This window comes from Manis pentadactyla, chromosome 11 (genome assembly GCF_030020395.1).
Source record: "Manis pentadactyla isolate mManPen7 chromosome 11, mManPen7.hap1, whole genome shotgun sequence".
Classification (NCBI taxonomy): Eukaryota; Metazoa; Chordata; class Mammalia; order Pholidota; family Manidae; genus Manis; species Manis pentadactyla.
In genome coordinates, this window is record NC_080029.1 from 99,196,054 (window position 1) to 99,216,709 (window position 20,656).

At 44.9% G+C, this 20,656-nt stretch overlaps 1 long non-coding RNA gene across 1 annotated transcript; it reads right to left on the reverse strand.

Annotated features, from left to right (window-relative positions):
- On the reverse strand, nt 1-19,418 carry LOC130679585 (uncharacterized). The gene is made up of 3 exons (XR_008992603.1): nt 18,351-19,418; nt 5,746-5,869; nt 1-2,378 (listed from the first exon to the last, which is right to left on the reverse strand). It is a non-coding gene; the product is annotated as an uncharacterized LOC130679585 (long non-coding RNA).
- Nucleotides 19,419-20,656: the final 1,238 nt, after the last annotated feature.

The window sequence follows — 20,656 nt, forward strand, 5'->3', positions numbered from 1 at the left end:
CAGATATTAACCCAAACATATATGGTCAATTAATATATGATAAAGGAGCCATGGATATACAATGGGGAAATGACAGCCTCTTCAACAGCTGGTGTTGGCAAAGCTGGGCAGCTACATGTAAGAGAATGAAAATGGATCATTGTATAACTCCATACACAAAAGTAAATTTGAAATGGATCAAAGACCTGAATGTGACTCATGAAACCATAAAACTCTTAGAAAAAAACATAGGCAAAAATCTCTTGGACATAAACATGAGCAACTTCTTCATGAACATATCTCCCTGGGAAAGGTAAACAAAACCAAAAATGAACAAGTGTAACTATATCAAGCTGAAAATCTTCTGTACAGCAAAGGACAACACCAATAGAACAAAAAGGCATCCTACAGTATGGGAGAATATATTCATAAATAACAGATCCAATAAAGGCTTGACAGCCAAAATATATAGAGCTCATGCACCTCAACAAACATAAAGCTAATAATCCACTTGAAAAATTGGCACAGGAGCTGAATAGACAATTCTCCAAAGAAGAAATTCAGATGGCCAACAGACACATGAAAAGATGCTTCACATCGCTAGTCATCAGAGAAATGCAAATTAAAACTACAATGAGATATCACCTCACACCAGAAGGGTTGCCACCATCCAAAAGACAAACAACAACAAATGTTGGTGAGGTTGTGGAGAAACGGGAACCCTCCTACACTGCTGGTGGGAATGTAAACTAGCTCAACCATTGTGGGAAATAGTATGGGGTTCCTCAAAAAGCTGAAAATAGACATACTAGTTGACCCAGGAATTCCACTTCTAGGAATTTACCCTAAGAATGCAGCAGCCCAGTTTGAAAAAGACATATACACCCCTATGTTTATTGCAGCACTATTTACAATAGCCAAGAAATGGAAGCAACCTAAATGTCCATCAGTAGATTAATGGATAAAGAAGACGTGATACATATACACAATGGAATATTATTCAGCCATAAGAAGAAAACAAATCCTACCATTTGCAACAACATGGATGGAGCTAGAGGGTATTATGCTCAGTGAAATAAGCCAGGTGGAAAAAGACAAGTATCAAATGATTTCACTCTCTGTGAAGTATAAGAACAAATCAAAAACTGAAGGAACAAAACAGCAGCAGAATCACAGAACCCAAGAATGGACTAACAGTTACCAAAGGGAAAGGGACTGGAGAGGATGGGTGGGAAGGGAGGGATAAGGGTAAAAAATGGGGAGGCATTACTATTAGCAGACATAATGTAGGGGGAGGGGCCTGGGGAGGGCTGTACAAGACAGAGAAGACAAGTAGTGATTCTATAGCATCTTACTATGCTGATGGACAGTGACTGTAATGAAGTATGTGGTGGGGACTTGGTGATGGAGGGAGTCTAGTAACCATAATGTTCCTCGTGTAATTGTAGATTAATGACACCAAAATAAAAAATAAAAATAAATAAAAATTTCAAAAAGAATATGAATTTGGGAATCTAATTAATCAAGAACAGTGCCAAAGCTGAAAGACATACAGGGAAAAAGAAGTAATCACATGCCATTAGGCAATGGAAGACATGATTTTTAGCAGAATCTGTGCAGCCGGTGGTAGGGAATGATTTACAGAACTGAGGTTGAGATTTGTGGCAGGAACTACATACAAAACAGTGAGAGATAAAAGTTTAATCGCCGTAACAGTGAATAATGAATGAGTTTTAGATACTGGGGTCAGCAAGGTAACCCTAGACTGCATGGGAAACTTTTAAGATTCCCAGATCACAATTTTACTCTCCATGAGGTCTATTGCATAAGGATTCTTATTGTTCCAGTGAACCCAGCAGAGCTTACTTCAGATCTTCGTACTTTTTTTTCTCTTTTGTGAACTGCTGGACTTTTTGGTCCACTCTGCAACCCAATCTTGAAATTATTTGAAACACAATGTGGCATAGTACATTAGTTTCCTAGCATTACTGGAACAAATTGCCACAAACTCATTGACTAAAAACAAAAGAAATTTATTTTTTCACAATTCTGGGGGGCAGAAGTCCAAAATCAAGGTGGTGGCAGGACTGGTTCCTTCTGGAGCTTCTGGAGAAGATCCACTCCAGGCCTCACACCCACCATCTGGTGGCTGCACTCCCATTTCTGCCTCCATCTTCACATCAACTCTTCTGTGTGTCTTCCTCCCATCTCTTCTCTTCTAAGGACACTTGTCATGGGATTCAGGGCCCACCGTAATCCAGGATGATCTCATCTTGAAATCTTTAACTTAGTTGTATTTGAAAGATCCATTTTCCAAAGAAGGTTCCTTTCACAGATTCTGGGTGTAGATATTGTTTTCTGGTGTGGGTGGTGGGGGGAACCCATTCAACCCAAGACACCTAAGTAGGAATCAGAATACTTGGGTTATAATCCTCACTCCACAACTGACATGCCAGATGTGACTTCTGGCACATTGGTTAACCTCACTGAATCTCAATTCACTCATCTGAAAATGCAAATAATAATATCTCCCTTATCTTCTTCACTGAGAAGTAGCCTGAACCATATTGACACTTTAAATAAATGCTAAATGAATAAATTACTAAATGAGTGATTGAATAAGTGAATCATCTAAAGATGTTCTGTACACCTTTACCAAATCAGACCTGGCTGGCACTTAGGAGAGAGGTTAGGGCTGAATATCTACACTTGGGAATCCTCAGCATTAATAGGAATAGACGAGGACACCTAAAGAGAAAGAGAAAGAAAATTGAAGACACAATGTTAAGAAACTTTTACATTTAAGAACTGAACAGGAAGATACTGAGAAGAAAATAGGAGCAAATGTACTAAGGAGTTAAGAGTTGTGGGTAAAATTGTAATATTCCAGAATCTCTCACCTGGCTTTAATGCATCTGCATATCAATAGGTGTTTCCAAGGGATGGATAAAATTAGTCGGTCTACATATCAATAGGTAATCAAAAGGGCCTGTAAGGGTTTATCTGGACTGGAGAGGTTGGGTGGAGCTCTCTTCTGCTGCAAACTGGTCAGGAGAGAGGTGGTACAACTGCTTGTAAGAAATAAATGGGTTCCTTAACTTTGATTTTGGTTTTAGACGTATTTGGCTCCAGGATTCTTTCACCTGGAGTTACATCTGGTGGTAGTTGGCAGGACCTCTAAACCTGAAATCTGTTTAATAGGTGTACTTGGGCAGCCTGCCCCGGGGATGATGGGGAAGCCACAATGGCTGTAGAGGTAGAGGGTTTAGCTTTACTCGGGAACCCCCTATATGTGGGTCTTCCAATTGGGGAGCCCCTAGTGGGGAATTGGTCTAGGGTGAAGCTCCTCCTAGAGGGGTGGAGCCTTCCCCTGACCTGTGGAAGAATGGAGACACCGGAAGCTGCCGAATTAGCCCTCCATCAGACAGAAGACTGCTTAGAGGTCCTGAGTGGCCGTGGAGCAGCTGGGATTGTAGGATCTCTTTTCATCCAAATAGTGGAAAGTGTTATTGAGGAGAGAGAGGGTTATCGAGGAGAGAGAGAGACTTTGGCAGAAGAGACACGCACTTCAGCATCACTTGGAGGAGCTGGGCGATGACTTTTGGGATTCCCTTAAGGAAGAGAATTACTGAGAGGATGGTTTGTGCTCCTGGAAAATTCCTTAGCAGCAGCAAGGAGGGAGGCAGCAGAAGAGTCCTCATTGCAGAAGGTCGTGGGGTAGGGGCAGAAAAGAGCCGTGCCTTCAGCTCCAGAGATGGTGGAGGAGGTGTCAGGAGAGTATGAGTGGGTGGGGCCGAGGGCCAATCTGTTGCCAAGGCCACCGCCTGAGGCACCAGCCTCTCCTGTACTAAAGACCCACCCTGTTATAATTAAGAAAGTAAAAACACAACAGCCACTGACTCCTGAGAGAGAGGAGCCGCCCCCTCCCCAGGTTGTGGAGCACTTTGTCTCCACCCCTATACCCAGGATGAGCTGGAGGACATGAGCGCCTGGTATCAGCAGAAGCCATCAGAATCTCTGCCTACATGGCTTTTGCACATCTCTGGGATATTGGGGCAGAAAACATTGTATTGTCAAATTCTGAAATGAGTAGACTTGCTTCCCTGTCTCACCCTTCTCTCCAGTAGGGCTTGCGAAGTGCCCATCACACCTCAGGGAATTGGGTGCTTCTGGATTGGCTGACAGCAGCCATCAGGGCAGTTTGGCCTAATCAGGGGGATTTACCACACTTACCCACTAGCTGGAAAACATATGCACAGCTCAAAAGGTGTTGCAGGAATGGGGCATGAAAAATATCATCTATAATATGGGCACCCAGGGCCCCGATGAGGAGTTGTTCACCATAGGAATGAGACATCTGGTGTTGCATACGGTTCCCCCATCTCTCCTTGGGTCCCTAGTAACTGTTCTTGTCCCCCACACAGGGCACCCATAAGTGAAGCTACTCGTACTTTAGCAGATCTGGGGGAGGTTGAAACAATAAGAGCGTGGAAGGAAGTATGGGGTACGACTGGAAGGAGAGGCACAAAAGGCCTGTGAATGTCCCAAGGACCCAGATATGGGTTGATTTGATAAAAGTAGGAGTAGTAAAAGAAAAACTTGATGGGCAGCCCAATAGGATCTTGTTAGAACTGTGGCACCAATTAAAGCCAGAGCAGCAGTTCCAGCTGCTGAGATCCAGGACACGGAAGCCAGAGGCAAAGCCCATGTCCTGCCTGTGTCCCTGCAAGACCTCCTGGGGAACAGCACTCAGGCTCCGCCTGGGCCTCACCCCCACAGGAGAATGACTGAGCATTGCAGTTTGACTGCGGAGGTGGGTGACCTTGGTGGATATGGTGGGGACCAGAGGCCACATGTAGAATTAACAATTCATTGGTCCCCCATGAATGTACAATGTGTCCTGGTGCTGGTGGACACAGGAGCTGAATGTTCTCTGATTTAGGGCAACCCTGAATGTTTTCCTGGGACCCCTGCTGTGATAGATGGCTATGGGGTAAGGCAACTAGAGTGAAGAAAGCCCTAATCCCATTGGAGATGGGGCATTTACCCCTGTAGGACTACACTGTGTACATTTCTTCCAACCCTGAATATATTTCAGGGGTGGATATCCTGCAGGGCCTATGGTTACAGACTGATGCGGGTGAGTTCAGACTGAGAGTACATGTGGTAAAGGCAGTTTTGAGCAGACATGCTAAGCACCCACCTGTACCTCTGCCTGTACCTAGGCAAGTGACAAATACTAAGCAGTGTAAATTGCCTGGAGGGCACAAGGAAACTGGAGAAACTCTGTAGGAGTTGGAGAAGGTGGGCATCATAAAGCCCACTCATAGTCCTTTTAATTCCCCAGTGTGGCCAGTGAAAAAGCCAGATGGCTCCTCAAGTATGACTGTGGGCTATAGGGAATTGAATAAAGTCACACTCCCTTTGCATGCTGTTGTCCCCTCAATAGCAGCACTTATGGACACACTAAGCTATGAACTGGGGATGTATCATTATGTTGTGTTGGGGACGGTTGAAACCCAAAGGGAACTGAGAGAGGACAGCTGAGAGACTGGGGTGAAAGAACGGTCAGGGATAAGGGAGTTCACTAAGAATAATAACAAGTCCTAGATGTTGAGTCTGAGTGTACTGAGTTAGGCTCTATCCTGAGGACAGAGACTGCTTGTTTTGTAAAAAAGTATGTCAATACTCAAGCACATGTTTCTTGATCCCTGGTTAACCTGCCCTTCCTGAGTGTGTATAAAAAGTGGAGAATAAAAGCTATACATTACTTTCCAGCTTGACTGGGTGTCCTCTCAGAGTGAGTTGTACATTTATTCAGCTCCACGCCTCCCCTTCAGACTGTTCGACTTCGACGGCAGGCACCGTCAAGTGGCGCCTGAACAGGGACCTGAAATACGGAGGAGAACGTGAGAGCGCCCGCGAGATAACAGTGTGCATGAAGCGGGTAAATGGCGGCGAGTCATTTAACCTCAGAGAGTATCATGGGGGCCGGAAACAGCCAAATCCTATTTGCACAGATACTTAAGCATGTGCTGCGAATGCATGGCGCAAAAATAGGACAACAGTTAACAAAATTTTTAGAATTCATAGAACAAGTATGTCCTTGGTTCCCCAAAGAAGGTATCTCGTTTAAAAGATGCTGTTTTTCACAGCTTAGGGGATAGTCCTGCAGCTAACACGATGTAAATAGGGCCTGTAAAATAATCAAGCTACACCCTCAAACCAACATGTAAATAGCTCTTTCTATTAACTCCTTTCCTTAGAGGCAGTCATCCTAAAGCTAGGCATTTCCTTGTCTGCAGCCCCAAGGAAGCGAAACAAGCTTGTAACCGGAATCAAGGCTCTAGCAGTGAGAGGTCACACAGTCCCTACTCTTATCAGACAGGCAGGGGGCTCTCAAGAAATGACTAAAGCTCAAGCAGAAAAAACTAGGAAAACAGAGTAATTCAATCCCTAAACTCTAAAAAAGAAGTGTCTTGTCTTCTGCACACAAACCTAACCTCAATACAAACTCTCTGATTAGAGAGGCTTAGCCCCTGAAAGAGATATGCAATATAATGTTATGCAGCTAAATATATTTTTGCCACAAGGAAAATAGTCAAAAGTCCTGTGAACTACTACAATATAGAACTAGTTTTCTAAATTCTTTTAGTGAAAATCTATTCTACTTACTAGTTTCATCATTATCTTTGAAAATTGAGAAGTTTTAAACTAGAATCCCTGAGATAGAAGAAATTTATCTTTTGCAATGCAGCCTGGCTTTAAATAACTCATGCTAGAATTGTACATGCATTTTATTTCCAGCCCCCTGGACTGGGGCTGTCTAAACCTTAACCCAGTAATGTAAACTGCTTACCCTTAGAGTGTATTCTTGAAAACTGAAGTACTTTTAATCAAATAAACTAAGAAGAAAGAAGGCAATTAAATATTAGTAACTCAAATCTTTATGTCAGTTTGTCTGCTGTGTATATGTTTTTATATGAAAAGTGTTGCTAACTGTAGTCATTATGTCTCAGTCTGTATGTTTGTGTCTAAGTGTGTAAATAAAAAATATTTTCTACCTCCTGATGGTATTAATAAAAATTGATTTAAAAACAAGCGCTTGTGAAAATTGGGCACTAAAACTTCCAGAAAATTTAATAAAAAATATTAAGCATGAATACTAATTTAAGTTTAAGTGAAACGGACATGTACTTATAGTTATCAGCTGCCAAAGTTTACTTAAAGTCATTTAATTTGATATTACCTGTTAAATATTTCAAGAAGATGTTTAAAGAAAAGCTTGACTTTGTCTAATGTTTAGTAAAAGTTTTATAAGTAATCTGGCATGGTTGCTAAAAATAAGTAAACAAGTGTAGCAAATGAACATCTTAATAATAATACTGTATTAATGTAAAACAGTGTATATATCTGCAAACAGCCTGAGAATTTTTGCGGTAACCAAAATTCTTAAAGTTTGCTAAGTTATATAGACATATTTTGTGCTTAATGAGAAATTGTGCTGTAAGGCACATTTACAAAAATGATAAAATATGTTCATAAATGTATCATTCTGAAGACTGCTGATGTAACAGTTTACAATGGTCTATTTTTCAGTGTTCACTGAAGGTTAAGGTACCGAATGGTTTTAAGTACTAATTGAAACTACTTAATATAATAAGGAAAACATTTCTGTATGCTAAAGAATGTATGTTTTAATAAGAGAAGGTATAAGGAATAAAAATACATTGTGTTGAAAGTAAAAGAAGATAACTATTCAAAAGTACAGCTGTTTGTTCAAGGAAAGAAAACACTGAATGTAAGAGGAAAGTCATAAAAGGTTTATAAAAGATTGATATAGTCATGCTATGTGAGATTAAAGCAAAGAAATCTTGATATCAAGTACATAGCAAGACTAGAATTTTTCTTTGTTAAAAGAACAAAAGTTTATTAGTCTATCTTTAATGTTGAAAGATTGCAAAAAGTTTTCTAATTGTTTATTAAAAGTTTCTTATGCTTAAAGTCTTAATGAATTGTCTGAGTACTTAAGAAAATGAGATCTTAATATTAAAAAGACTAAGCTAAGTGTTAACAACTATGTAACCTTCTGCATTTGCTTTTAAACTTTCTTATCATCATTCTAGTTAAATAACAAGTGTTATTTAATAACTATAATTCTATTTAGGCAAGTGCCTTAAAAACTTTTGACAACTTCCCAAGACCAAATTTTAAAAAGTATTTTTACCTCTAATTAACTCTGATATTTTCCAGAGGGCCCCTGGAACATGTCAGAGGAATTTCTTCTCCTCATCAAGGAAAATATTTGACTAATTTGGCTTATTTACCTGGTGTATATTTACCTGGAAAGCACTATCAAAGGGAAGAATGCCAAACTTTATTACTGAAAGTTTTATGTTACAGAAATGTCACCCTTCCCCCTAAGATGCTTACTCCTGATGCCCAATTAAATTTACCTGTTAGCACTGCTATAATCACTGACTGTGTGTGTATTGATTGTACTCATATAGCCTCTTACTGTAATTCTACAATCAATGTAAAATGGTCTCTGGATATAGACTTCCAAATGGTTGGGTATTTTTGTGTAATGACAAAACATATTAAGCCCTTTCTTCACACTATCAAGGTGTTTGTGGTGTGGGACGCATTCTTCCTGCTCTACATCCTGGGTATAAGCGCAAGAGGCTTCTCTGAGCTCTGCCATCTGATTGTCATGAAAACTTGAAACTTTCAGAGCCTGCCGCTGTTGCAGTTGCAGCTGCATTCCTCCTGCCGGTCCCTGGACTTTTCATTGGAATGCAGAAAGAGATATCTAAGCTGGCCTGTGCATATAGCAAAACAACAAATTTGACTGCTTCTGTATTATCTGAACTCAACCAAGAACTGGGAGAAGTGCGAGCTGCGGTGCTTCAGAATCGCGCTGCTGTGGACTGTCTGCTGTTAAAAGAGCATGTAGGATGTGAACAGTTTCCAAAAATGTGTTGTTTCAATTTGTCTGATTTTTCTCAAACTCTTCAAAATCAATTAGATGATATCCATCATATTGTCAATAAGATTTTACAAATGCCTGAGCTATCTAACTGGTTTTCTTAATTTCATTAGATATAACTAGTAATTGTAAGTCTGCCTTTGTTAATGTATCTGTATTCTTATTCTGTTAATGTGTGTACACAATTTAACTAGTAGTTTGTTAAAACCTATATATATATATATATATTCAAGTTATGTCTGTCTTTCAACATGTTCGATCTCAGCCATGTAATGCATATTTCACACAAAACTGGGATACCATATAATCCACAAGGCCAAGGCATTGTGGACCGTGCCCATGGCACCCTTAAAGCTCAATTGGAAAAAACAAAAAAGGGGGAGTTATATCCCCGGTCACCACAGAAGCATTTAAATCATATCTTATTTGCAGCCAAAACTGCATCTGATATATTAAATCACATAAAAGACGTGTTCAAAGAACCCCTGAATAGTCTCTGGCACAGTCACACCTCTCATAACCCTAGGCATTTTATGTCTTCTATTGCTGTTACTAAGGCCTTGTGTCCTTCGCAGCATGTGGAAACTCATCCAACAAGCCTTGAGAGACTTGTGGAAACTCATCCAACAAGCCTGCATCATTTGAAATTGCAGACACCCCCCCCTCACTTATAAATCGTGAGATTTAAAGTCAAGTATGGCAACCAATGACGGGTAAGATATGGTTGAATTGTAAATACCAACCTAAGACAGGGGGTGGTCGACAGAGGACTATTGCCCCATGATGGGTAAGGATTTACTGCAACCATACAACCTAAGACAGGCACATACCTTGACCCAGTCCGAGTTGGACTGGTTGTTTTATTAAAGAAAAAAGGGGGAGATGTTGGAGATGGTTGAAACCCAAAGAGAACTGAGAGAGGACAGCTGAGAGACTGGGGTGAAAGAACGGTCAGGGATAAGGGAGTTCACTAAGAATAATAACAAGTCCTAGATGTTGAGTCTGAGTGTGCTGAGATAGGATCTGTCCTGAGGACAGAGACTGTTTGTTTTGTAAAAAAAGTATGTCAATACTCAAGCACATGTTTCTTGATCCCTGGTTAACCTGCCCTTCCTGAGTGTGTATAAAAAGAGGAGAATTACTCTCAGAGTGAGTTGTACATATATTCAGCTCCATGCCTCCCCTTCGGGACTGTTTGACTTCGAAGGCAGGCACCGTCAGTTGTGGATGTTGCTAATGCTTTCTTCTCTATTGACATAGCACAGGAAAGTCAGGAACAGTTTGCCTTCACGTGGGAAGGCTGGCAGTGGACATTCACTGTTCTTCCATGGGAATACCTCCACAGCCCCACCATTTGTCTTGGACTTGTAGCCCAGGACTTGGCCATGTGGAAGAAACTGCAAATGGTGCAGCTATATCACTACATTGATAATATTATGCTCACATCTGATTCTCTTGCAGATTTAGAAGGGGCAGTTCCTAGACTGCTGTAACATCTACAGGAGAAAGGATGGGCTGTGCACAGCACCAAGGTTCAGGGACCTAGTTTCTCTGTAAAATTCTTGGAGGTAGTCTGGTTGGGGAAGACTAAAGTTATTCCTGAAGCAGTAATAGACAAGGTCCAGGCTTTCCCTATTGCTACCCACTGTGGCAGACTTACAGAGTTTTTGGGTCTTTTGGGCTACTGGAGAGTATTTATCCCACACTTGGCACAAATTCTGAAGCCCTTATACTGGTTAGTATAAAGGGCATCAGGTGGGACTAGAATGAGACATGTACAGCTGCTTTTACTGCTGCTAAGTGAGTAGTCAAGGCCATACAGACCTTGAGTGTAATGGACTCATCAAGAGCCCTGTGAACTCAATGTTCATGTAACTGAAGATGGTTATGGATAGAGTCTTTGGCAGCAGCTTGAACAGACATGCCAACCCACTGGATTCTGGTCACAACTATGGAAAGGAGCTGAGGTCTGGTACACCTGGATATTGAAGCAACTGGCTGCTATAATCCATGCCTTGGTAGCTACAGAGCCCATCACTGGAACAGCTCTAACAAAGGTAATAACCACCTATCCCATTGTCATGTGGGTGCAAGACTGGACCCAAGGGCCACAGAGTGGCATGGCACAGACTCCTACACTTGCCTATACAGGGTGATTTCCAGCAGTGTAGTGCTCGCTCTACCAGCCCCTTAAGTGGAGAACTCCAATGCTCATAAGGGGCAGTGACGTATACCAGTGGAAAGCAAGAAGAACTTGCTTTTGAGCCATTGGTAGCCATGAGTACTTATCAGGAGGGAAAAGCTCCTAGACCTGAAGATGCTTGGTACATAGATGGCTCCAGTCATGGGCAGCCCCCACAGTGGAGGGCTGTGGCTTTCCATCCTAAGACTGAGGCAATATGGATGGAGGATGGAGAGGGCAAGAGCAGCCAATGGGCTGAGTTGCGGGCAGTATGGCTCATGATCACACAGGAGCCCTTCCCTATAGTTGTGTGCACTGACAGTTGGGCCGTCTATCAGGGTTTGACCCTGTGGCTACCAACATGGTACCATGCCAACTGGATGGTTGGTCACCGGCCCCTTTAAGGGCAAGAGTTGTGGCAAGACTTATGGGCCTCTGGTCAGACTAAGACCGTCACTGTATATCATGTGACTGGTCATTTGCCTTTGGCATTCCCAGGGAATGATGAAGCAGACACATTGACCCAGGTGCATTGGCTAGAAGGAAAGCCTGCCTCTGATGTAGCCCAATGGTTATATCAGTGTTTGTTGCACACAGGGCCAAAGACAATGTGGGCTGTAGCCCATCGGTGGAGCTTGCCGTTGACCTTTGAAGCAGAGCCTGGGTGAGCGTTCTGTGTGCTCTAAGAGGAACTTACACCAAGCCCCACAGCAACATGGGACAATAGCAAAGTAGCCGATACCCCTTGTCAGGTGTTAGATAGACTATATTGGGCCTCTGCCCATAGGAGAAGGATATCAGTATGACATGACATGTGCAGACACAGCTACTGGCCTATTGGTTGCTTTTCCTGAACATTGTGCAGATCAGCAAACCCCCAAGAGGAGTCTAGAGTACCTCTTTGCAGCCTGTGGCCAGCACATGTGATTGAGAGTGAATGAGGCACCCACTTTACTGTACATGCATTACGAGAATGGGTATAGCAGTTAGGAATTAAGTAGAAGTTTCATGTACCATATAACCCTACTGGGCCAGGAATGATAGAGAGGTACAATGGTTTGTTGAAATCTGGCCTGAAGTCAAACAGCAGCAGTCTACGGGGCTGGTCAATTCGCTTAAGGACAGTGCTATGGCATTTGAATGAGAAGCCCCAAAAAGGAGCCTTGAACCCTGTGGATATACTGACTCACCTTGCCACCTCTATACAACTGTATGTGCAAACCAAAGAGGCATTACTGAAGCCAGGATATGGCCAGCAGAGCAACATCCTGCTGCCAGCCCCAACTGCATTAAACCTTGAAGATACTGTTGAGTGGACATGGCTTTTCAACATTTCAACTCATGGACCTAAACATTTCAACTTATAGACCAGTGATAGCTGGCCCTCCTGGCACCTTGGGGAAAAGGCCTGGAAGCTGGCCTCGTGTGTAGTCCTGGAGTAACAGCAGTGTAGCCCCAAAGATTATGGTAGTGTACCCAAAACGTCCAGGAGTTAAAAGCATCTTGTAGGTAGGTTTTCCTTTATATTTATGACCAGTGCATGTGCCTCCTGAAGCCCTTTATATTGACCCACTGTAACTCCCACAGGGAGGGGGTGAAAGTCTGGTATCCTAGACCAGGATGAGATCTCATTCCTGCCACTGTCTTACCATGGGATCACCCTCTTGCATGTACCTGATGGACAAGATTTGCCTATGTTGGTGTCATTTAAACATGTATCATATAACCCTTAAAGTTATTTTCTTCTACAGTCCTTGTGGCCTGGATGCACCCCATGCCTGCAGCCACCACATGATGATTGCTCTGAACTCCCTACCTGTTCAGCTACTGCCTGCCTATGGAATGGGTGAGCTATGGGCTTAATCTGCCTAGGACTCTGAACCTTGCTGAAGCCTCCAGCTTGAGGATTACCATGATTTTTTTGCTTCTGCTTTTTTATGTTGTTACCTGGGTACAATGCTCCAGTTTTCTTGCACAGGGGCCATTGCGGAAGATGGAGAACATGTAGATTGTGAGACGAGATTTCTGGAGGTTTGGGCTGTGGGTAAAATTGCAATATTCCCAGAATCTCTCACCTGGCTTTAGTGCATCTGCATATCAATCGGTGTTTCCAAGGGGTGGAAAGTTTTAGGTCATCTGCATATCAATAGGTAATTACAAGGGCATGAGAAGGTTTATCTAGACTGGAGAGGTTGGGCGGAGCTCTCTTCTGCTGCACCCTGGTCAGGAGAGAAACGGGGGTGACTGCTTGTAAGAAATACATGGGTTTCTTAACTTTATTTCTACCTTTGACTGATTTAGGTTTCAGAGGTATTTCACCCCAGGATTTTTCCACCCAGAGGTACAAGAGCTAACCAACATGTTCAGGGATGAAGAAGGGTGCATTGTGAGTCAGGGAGTTGTGGGCTGTAGTGGGATGTTGATAGGGAAAAGGGCTGTTGAACAAGTAGAGAACACACATATACGCACTGAAAACAATGTCACTAGACTTTTTCCCTCAGAATTCAACACCAAATCGGAGGCATTCTGATCAGAACCAGTGAGAGGCAAACACCTTTTTTAAAATCATATTTTGTTTTCATTGTTTACTTACCAAGCACAAGGGGTTCCCAAAAAAGGGGGCACTGCTCCTTCATGACTGATGCCAACAACCAATCATTGCCAGCCTCTCCTGTCCTTCCTTCTCCAAAAGCAAGGCCAATCTCAGCCTGTGGCATCCCGCCGAACTCTAACCGTGCCTCTCACTGAACACCTATACAGTCTGTACATCTAAACCTAAATGTTACTGTGGTCGCCATTCAACAGGAGAGCAGCCACCCATATATCAAGAAATGTGATTCACAGCAGACAGCACAAAGATAGACCTTCCTAGAAATACCTGAATGACTCAGTCACAAAATTCCTATTTGTACTAAATAATGTCAAAAAAACAGCAGGCTTCATAACCTATACATTTTTGTTGACAATAAGTCCCCATGCATCAGGTGTCACAAGGCCTAAAAAATTAACACAAGGCCTGTAAGAGCTCAGGTAACTCCTAAAAGTCTTCAGCCAATATGTAACAAACAAGGACTTGAACCCCAATCCTCTGACTTGGTCTCCTCTTTTCCAATACTTCATTCCTGGAAGTTGAATGCCAGTTGGGAAGGTGAAACTAATAGGCACAGAATAATCAAGAGCTGAGATGAGTGGGTTTATAAATTCGGTACAAGGGATAGATTGGCATGGGCTAGAGGATTTTTTTTTAAAGGTTTCTGGAACACTTCTGTGAAACCTACTTGCAAATACACTATGTAAAACATACACATGGAGCTGCTTTGACTGGAGCTGGGGTAGGAGTTCCCAGAGCCCCTTTCCCATGCTCTGCAAGGAATTCTCCATGGCCCCTCAGAAGTCCTGAGGGCTCTACTGAGCAGCTGGGAAAACACTGGCCTAAGTCAGTGGTTCTCAAAAGTGCAATCCCTGGACCAGCAGTATCACCACTGTCTGGTAACCTCTTAGAAATATGCATGCTTTGACCCCACCCAAAATTTATTGAATCAGAAATTCTGAAGATAGGGCTTAGCAAGCTGTTTTTTAGTATGTTTTCCAGGTAATTTTGATGCCTGTAAAGTCTGAGACCAGCAGACTACTTCATCTCCATATAGGAAGGGATCCACCTGCTTTGAAAGACCACTTGAGGTTCGATTGGGGACTTTGAAGGGAGTTGGGAACTGCCACTAGTAGGCCTTCCCTAAGAAAGCAGAGATGGATAAGGGGTGAAAAGCTGGCCAAGGCTAGAATGTGTCAGCGTACATCCCAGTAACCACATGCACCCCCTGAACTTCTACAGTGTTTCAAATAGGGCAGGAGAGAGTGGGCACTTGAGGTGACCTAGGTTTCCTTGGCCTATGGAGTTTAAGGAAAAGAGAAATCTAGGAGGCTGCATTGAAGTGACTGGCCAAGAAGGGCCTCGAATCCTGACAGGCTCAGTGGAGGTGGGGCATGGGGGAAGTGAAGGTCAGGCAGCTTCACTAAGGGTATAGGGGTGGAGAAGCTCCATGTCGGAGATCCTAGTGACAGAGAAGATTTCCAAGGACAGCAATTTAGGAGGGCTAAATGGTAGCTCCCCTCTGTCTCAACCCCTCCTCAACACAAACAACAAAAAAACACTCCCTTGGTTTCCAGCCCTGCCAAGCACCTGTTCCCAAGGTTCACTCCCTCCCCCTTGCCAGCTCACTTGCTGTGCACGTAGGAATGTTACAGAAAAGGAAGCAGAAAGATATATATTGCTCCCTTTGCCTTTGTTTGGGGCTCAGACTTTTTGGGAGATTACTCCCCTCTGAGCCTGCTGGTGTGAAATAAAGCCTCAACACTCCTAGACCTCTGAGGGCCACTTGATTCTTCTGTCAGTGATCCAGTCCAGGTTTTCCAGTATTTTCTGTAACATTTGGTTCCCTGACCAGGAAACCCAACCATAGTGGCCCTTTCTTGCCACCAGTTTGGGGCAATGGCAGGGCGGCGATGGAAGAGGAAATAGTAATGGAGAAGGCACGCCCTGCCTGATCTTTCAGCAGTCTCCCCCCACCCCCACCCCAACCCGGGTCGCCCTGGGCCGGCTCCGCTCTGCTGTTCCAGCTAGACTCAGCGAGCCTTGGCAGGTGAGGACCCGGTTCCGACATCGAATCCGGTAAGTCCCCGGGGCACCTGACCCAGCCAGTCCCACCTGTTGGGGTGGAAGGGGAGCCTGATCTCCTCCCGGAGACTTCTTAGAAGTCTCACAGGTAGACATTGCCAGGGGAGGAATGCTTAAACTCTGGTGTGTGTGTGTGTGTGTGTGTGTGTGTGTGTGTGTGTGTGTGTGTGTGTGTGTGTGTTCAGGGTGGCTAAAGTCACTCAGTCTGCACTGAATCTGTGTTTCCACAGCCTGCGCTACAGAATCTGCGTGGGCCCTCATCCGCTCTCACGGTCAACCGTCACGGCATATCAGTGATTCAGCTTCGGCTGACCTGGCCTGGGACTTACACAGGTGCACCTTAGCCAAGGCTGGCCAAAGTCTCCGCGAGGAGCGCGAATGGACGGGCATCTGACCGGTCTGCTCTCTAGAGGAAGCACCTCTCCCTTGCCTGTTGTCGCGGCACAATCCACAAACACGTCCTGGGGTCAGGGCAGAGTAAACCAACAGTCCTTGACACTGTAATCAAGGATTTCAGGAAGGGATTTTCAGAAAACAACAGAGTAAAATTAACTCCTGGCAGGTTGAAAACCCTGTGTGAATCTGTATTGCCCACCTTTAGTGTAGGGTGGCCTCCAGAAGGAACCCTAGATGTCCTAACAATCTGCTGAGCATGGTGGGTCATCCCTAGAGATCCAGGTCATCCTAATCAGTTCCCATACTTTAACTCCCAGTTAGAAACTGCCCAGACTCTTCCCCCTTGAGTGCGATTCGCTTGCAACAGGCAAGGACAGGGTAGAGTCTTAGTTGCCTCAACAAAGAAACCTGCAAAGAATCAACAGAAGCCTGAGCCTCCGCAAAATTTACTGGTGACCCAGAGGAAGAGCTAATATTGCCCCCGCCTTATTTGCTTCCAAGGCCATCAGCACCCATCCCCCGGTCCCTGATACCCCACCATTGTCAGCCTCCCTGCCAACTCTAGAACCAGTGAACCCACCCACCCCGGAACAGCAGCCAGACTGCACCCTCAGCCAGGAGCAGATGCCCTTCAGATACCAGTGCAAGAGATGCGGGAGCCTGAAAGACGTAATAAATATGGGACCATCCAGCCTGGCTGGTCCATGTTTTACTATCAACCCTTCTCCACAACTGACACCCTATCAGAAAAGCAACAAGCCCTGGTTGATCTTATGTACTCCCTCTTCCAAATTCATCAGCCAACCTAAGGAAAAACTGTCAACAGATTCTCCACACCCTGTTCACAATGGAAGAGAGGAGGCAGCCGGGGTCCTTGGTCAGGGTGCATAGGCTGAAATTGATGTCCCCGAGGAGCACCGCAAGAGGGACTTCACCACCCTGAGGGACAGCACCAGATCCACCAATATCACGATGCCCTCCTCCAGGGGATCAAAGCTGGGTCCATAAAGCCTATGAACATGCTAAAGTTTCTTCAGTCACTCAACAACCAGGAGAGTTTCCTGGGGACTATTATGAAAGACTGTGTGAAACTTAACACACCTACACCTCTTTTGACCCTGAGTCACTAGGAAGCTAGCAGATGGTAAATACCTCATTTGTAGCCCAAGCTGCCCCAGACATCAGAGGAAAGCTCCAAAAGCTTGAGGGCTTTGCTGGGATGAATATCACTCAGCTGATTGAAATTGCCAACCAAGTATACATGAACAGAGAAGTTCAAGCTGACAGGGATGCTGAAAAAAAAAGAATGAAGAAAAAGACCAGCCTCCTGGCAGCTACCCTGAAAGAGAGAGATGGGCAGAAGGCAGAGAGAAGCCAGCCACTAAGAGGGGGGAAGCCCAGGTCCCCCTTAGCCAAAGACCAGTGTGCTTACTGTAAAGAAAAAGGGTATTGGAAGAATGAGTGCCCCAACAGAGGCAAAGTCCCGAGGCCCAGTCACTGCCGGGAGGAGCCTCACGGGGAAAGGCTCACTGGCCTGGCAAGAGCAGACTCAGATTGACAAGGACCAGGCTCTCTCACACTCGGCCCCCATGAGCCCACGGTCGAAATGAAAGTGGGGAGCCAAAACATGACTTTTATAGTTGACATAGAGGCAGAACACTCTGTGGTCACTCTCCCTGTAGCCCCCTTCAGTGAAAAAGACTGCAACTATTCTGGAGCCACAAAGACAGTGGCAGTATCCCCTCTCACAAGAGGCGAGAGCAGGCATCCAGGAACACCTGATCAGACTCAGAGAGGCAGGCATTCTACTTGAATGTCCGTCACCCTGGAACACCCCCCTTCTACCACTCAAAAAGCCAGGAGGAGAGTACCAACTTGTTCAAGACCTGTGAGCCAATAATAAAGGAACTGTTTCTTTACACCCAGAGGTTCCAAACCCATATACCCTCCTCAGCCAGATCCCAGAGTCTGCCAAATGGTTCACTTGCCCAGACTTAAAGATGCCTTTTTCTACCTCTGGCTGGCCCCACAAAGCCAGCTCTTATTTGCCTTTGAACAGACTGAGCTGGATACGGGATGGCAGATGCAGTTAACATAGACGCGGCTTCCACAAGAGTTCAAGAACTCACCCACTCTCTTTAGAAAGGCATAGGCCGCAGACCTTGCCAGCTTTCTGAGAGATGCCACATGCTGCGCCCTCCTGTGGTACGTAGATGACCTCCTCTTTGCCAGTGACACCCAGGAAAATTGTGCAAAAGCACAAAAGCCCTCCTGCAACTCCTGTCAGACTCAGGATACCGAGCCTCATGAAAAAAGGCACAAATCTGCCAACAGCAAGTCCAGTACTTAGGCTTCCTCCTCACCCAGGGAGAAAGGGCACTAAAGCCAGAGAAGAAAAAGGTCGTTCACTCCTTGCCCCAGCCCAGGACGAGGGGGGGCATGTGAGAATTCTTAGGAGCCGCCGGGTTCTGCAAAAATCTGGATTCCCGGATTCTCAGCGATGGCAAGGCCCTTCTGCAACCTCCTGGGGGATCAGACTGAAAGCCACTGTCTGGACAAAAAAGGCAAGAGCCCCCTTCCTGGAAATAAAAACTGCTTCAGAACAGGCACCAGCCCTAGGCCTGCCAGATATAAAAAAGCCCTTCAATCTCTTCATACATAATAAAGGTAGCAATTCTGCATTGCAAAGAACATCAAAAGGAAAACAACCCTACAGCACAGGGAATGGCAGATGAAGCTGCCAGAGCAGCAGCCAGTAAGGAGGCAGGGAGAGCTCCTTCCCTCACTGTGGCCCTAACATCCCCGGTAGAGGCCCCTCCACCCAGGTACACTGAAAAGGAGAAAGAGTGGGCCATAACTGAAGGAGCCACTTTAACTGAAAACGGATGGTGGATGTTGCCAGACAGACATATCTTTGTCCCAACTGCAACTGGGAGGCAGCTAGTCAGCAAATACCACCAGCTCACCCACCTAGGAAAAATTGCACTGGAGGCCCTCCTCAAAAAGCAATACTGCATCAGCCAGTTGCCAGCGCTGTACCAAGCAGTGAGTGGACAGTGTGTAACTTGTGCCAGAAATAATGCTTGATCTGTGCCACGACTCCCACGTGGTGTCCAAAGAACAGGAGTTGCCCCCTTTGAAGACCTTGAGATAGACTTCATGGATGTCCAGCCAAGCAGAGGACCCAGATACCTCCTAGGAACAGTGTGTACATACTCTGCTGGGTCAAAGTCTTCCCAACCAGAACAAAATGAAGCCAGAAAGTAGTCAAAGTCCTCCTGAGAGGAATTGTGCCCCAGTTTGACCTACCGTCCACCATCCACAGTGACAATGCCTTTGTAGTAGATGTAGTGCAAATGTTAACTAAATCCCTCAAACATTACCTGGAAACTTCACACTGCATACAGGCCACAGAGTTCAGGGAAAGTAGAGCGAATGAATGGCACCCTCAAAGGAACCTAGCTAAATTTTGCCAAGAAACTGGCCTCCCGTGGCCAGATTCACTGCCCCTGGCTCTCCTGCGTGCTCGCTGCACACCTGGAACTCAAGGTTTTTTCCCCTTTTGAATTAGTGTATGGATGCCCTCCCCCATGTCTAGGAGGTGTCCCAGGGAACCTACACCAAATAGGAGATAAGAGAGCAAGAGAACAGCTGCAAGCCTTGGAAGCCACCCTAAACAAACTACAACAATACACCACAGAAAGAGCCCTGATCTCTCTAGGATCCCCAGTACATTCCTTGTAGGCTGGGGACTCAGTCTTCGTTAAAGATTGGAAAAAAGACCCCCTCAAACCTCAGTAGACTGGCCCCCCACATTGTTGTTCTAACTACTCCTACTGCCCTCAAGGTTGCAGGCATCACTCCAGGAGTCCGTCATTCCAGAGTGAAAAGGGCCTACGAGGAGGCATATCAGTGGGAGGCCCAGCCAGACCTCCAGATCCTCTCTGCCTCCACACCCAATGATTGCCCTCTGACTAATGGACACCTGTGTACCATGGATCCTGGCTCTCGTCAGAGTGGTGTCATATATTCTAGGCATTAGACTCTCTGCTGTTGCACCCCTGGACTGGACTATTCCTCAAAAAGTTACCCTTTCTATTGTCTATTGAGTAATTGTTAAGTTGTTTTGCTGTGCTTACCTGTCTCTCCTAGCTGAACTCGTCTCAGCCTGCATTTCCAAAGTACCTCTCTGCAATGTTTAACTGTACAAAAGTTATAAAGTACATAGTAGGCCTGAAGGGAGCTGCCTCCTTCCCCCCGGTGAGATTTCCTAGGAGGAACAGGCTGCCCCTTTGCTGATCCCTACTCTAGCTGAGCTCAGTGTAGCCGGATCAGCTGCAGTAGGCACAGTGGCGCTAATAAAAGGAGACTTAGAGCTCGCTGCCCTAACAGAGGAAGTTGATCAACATTTAGAGCACCTTGAAACCACCATGAT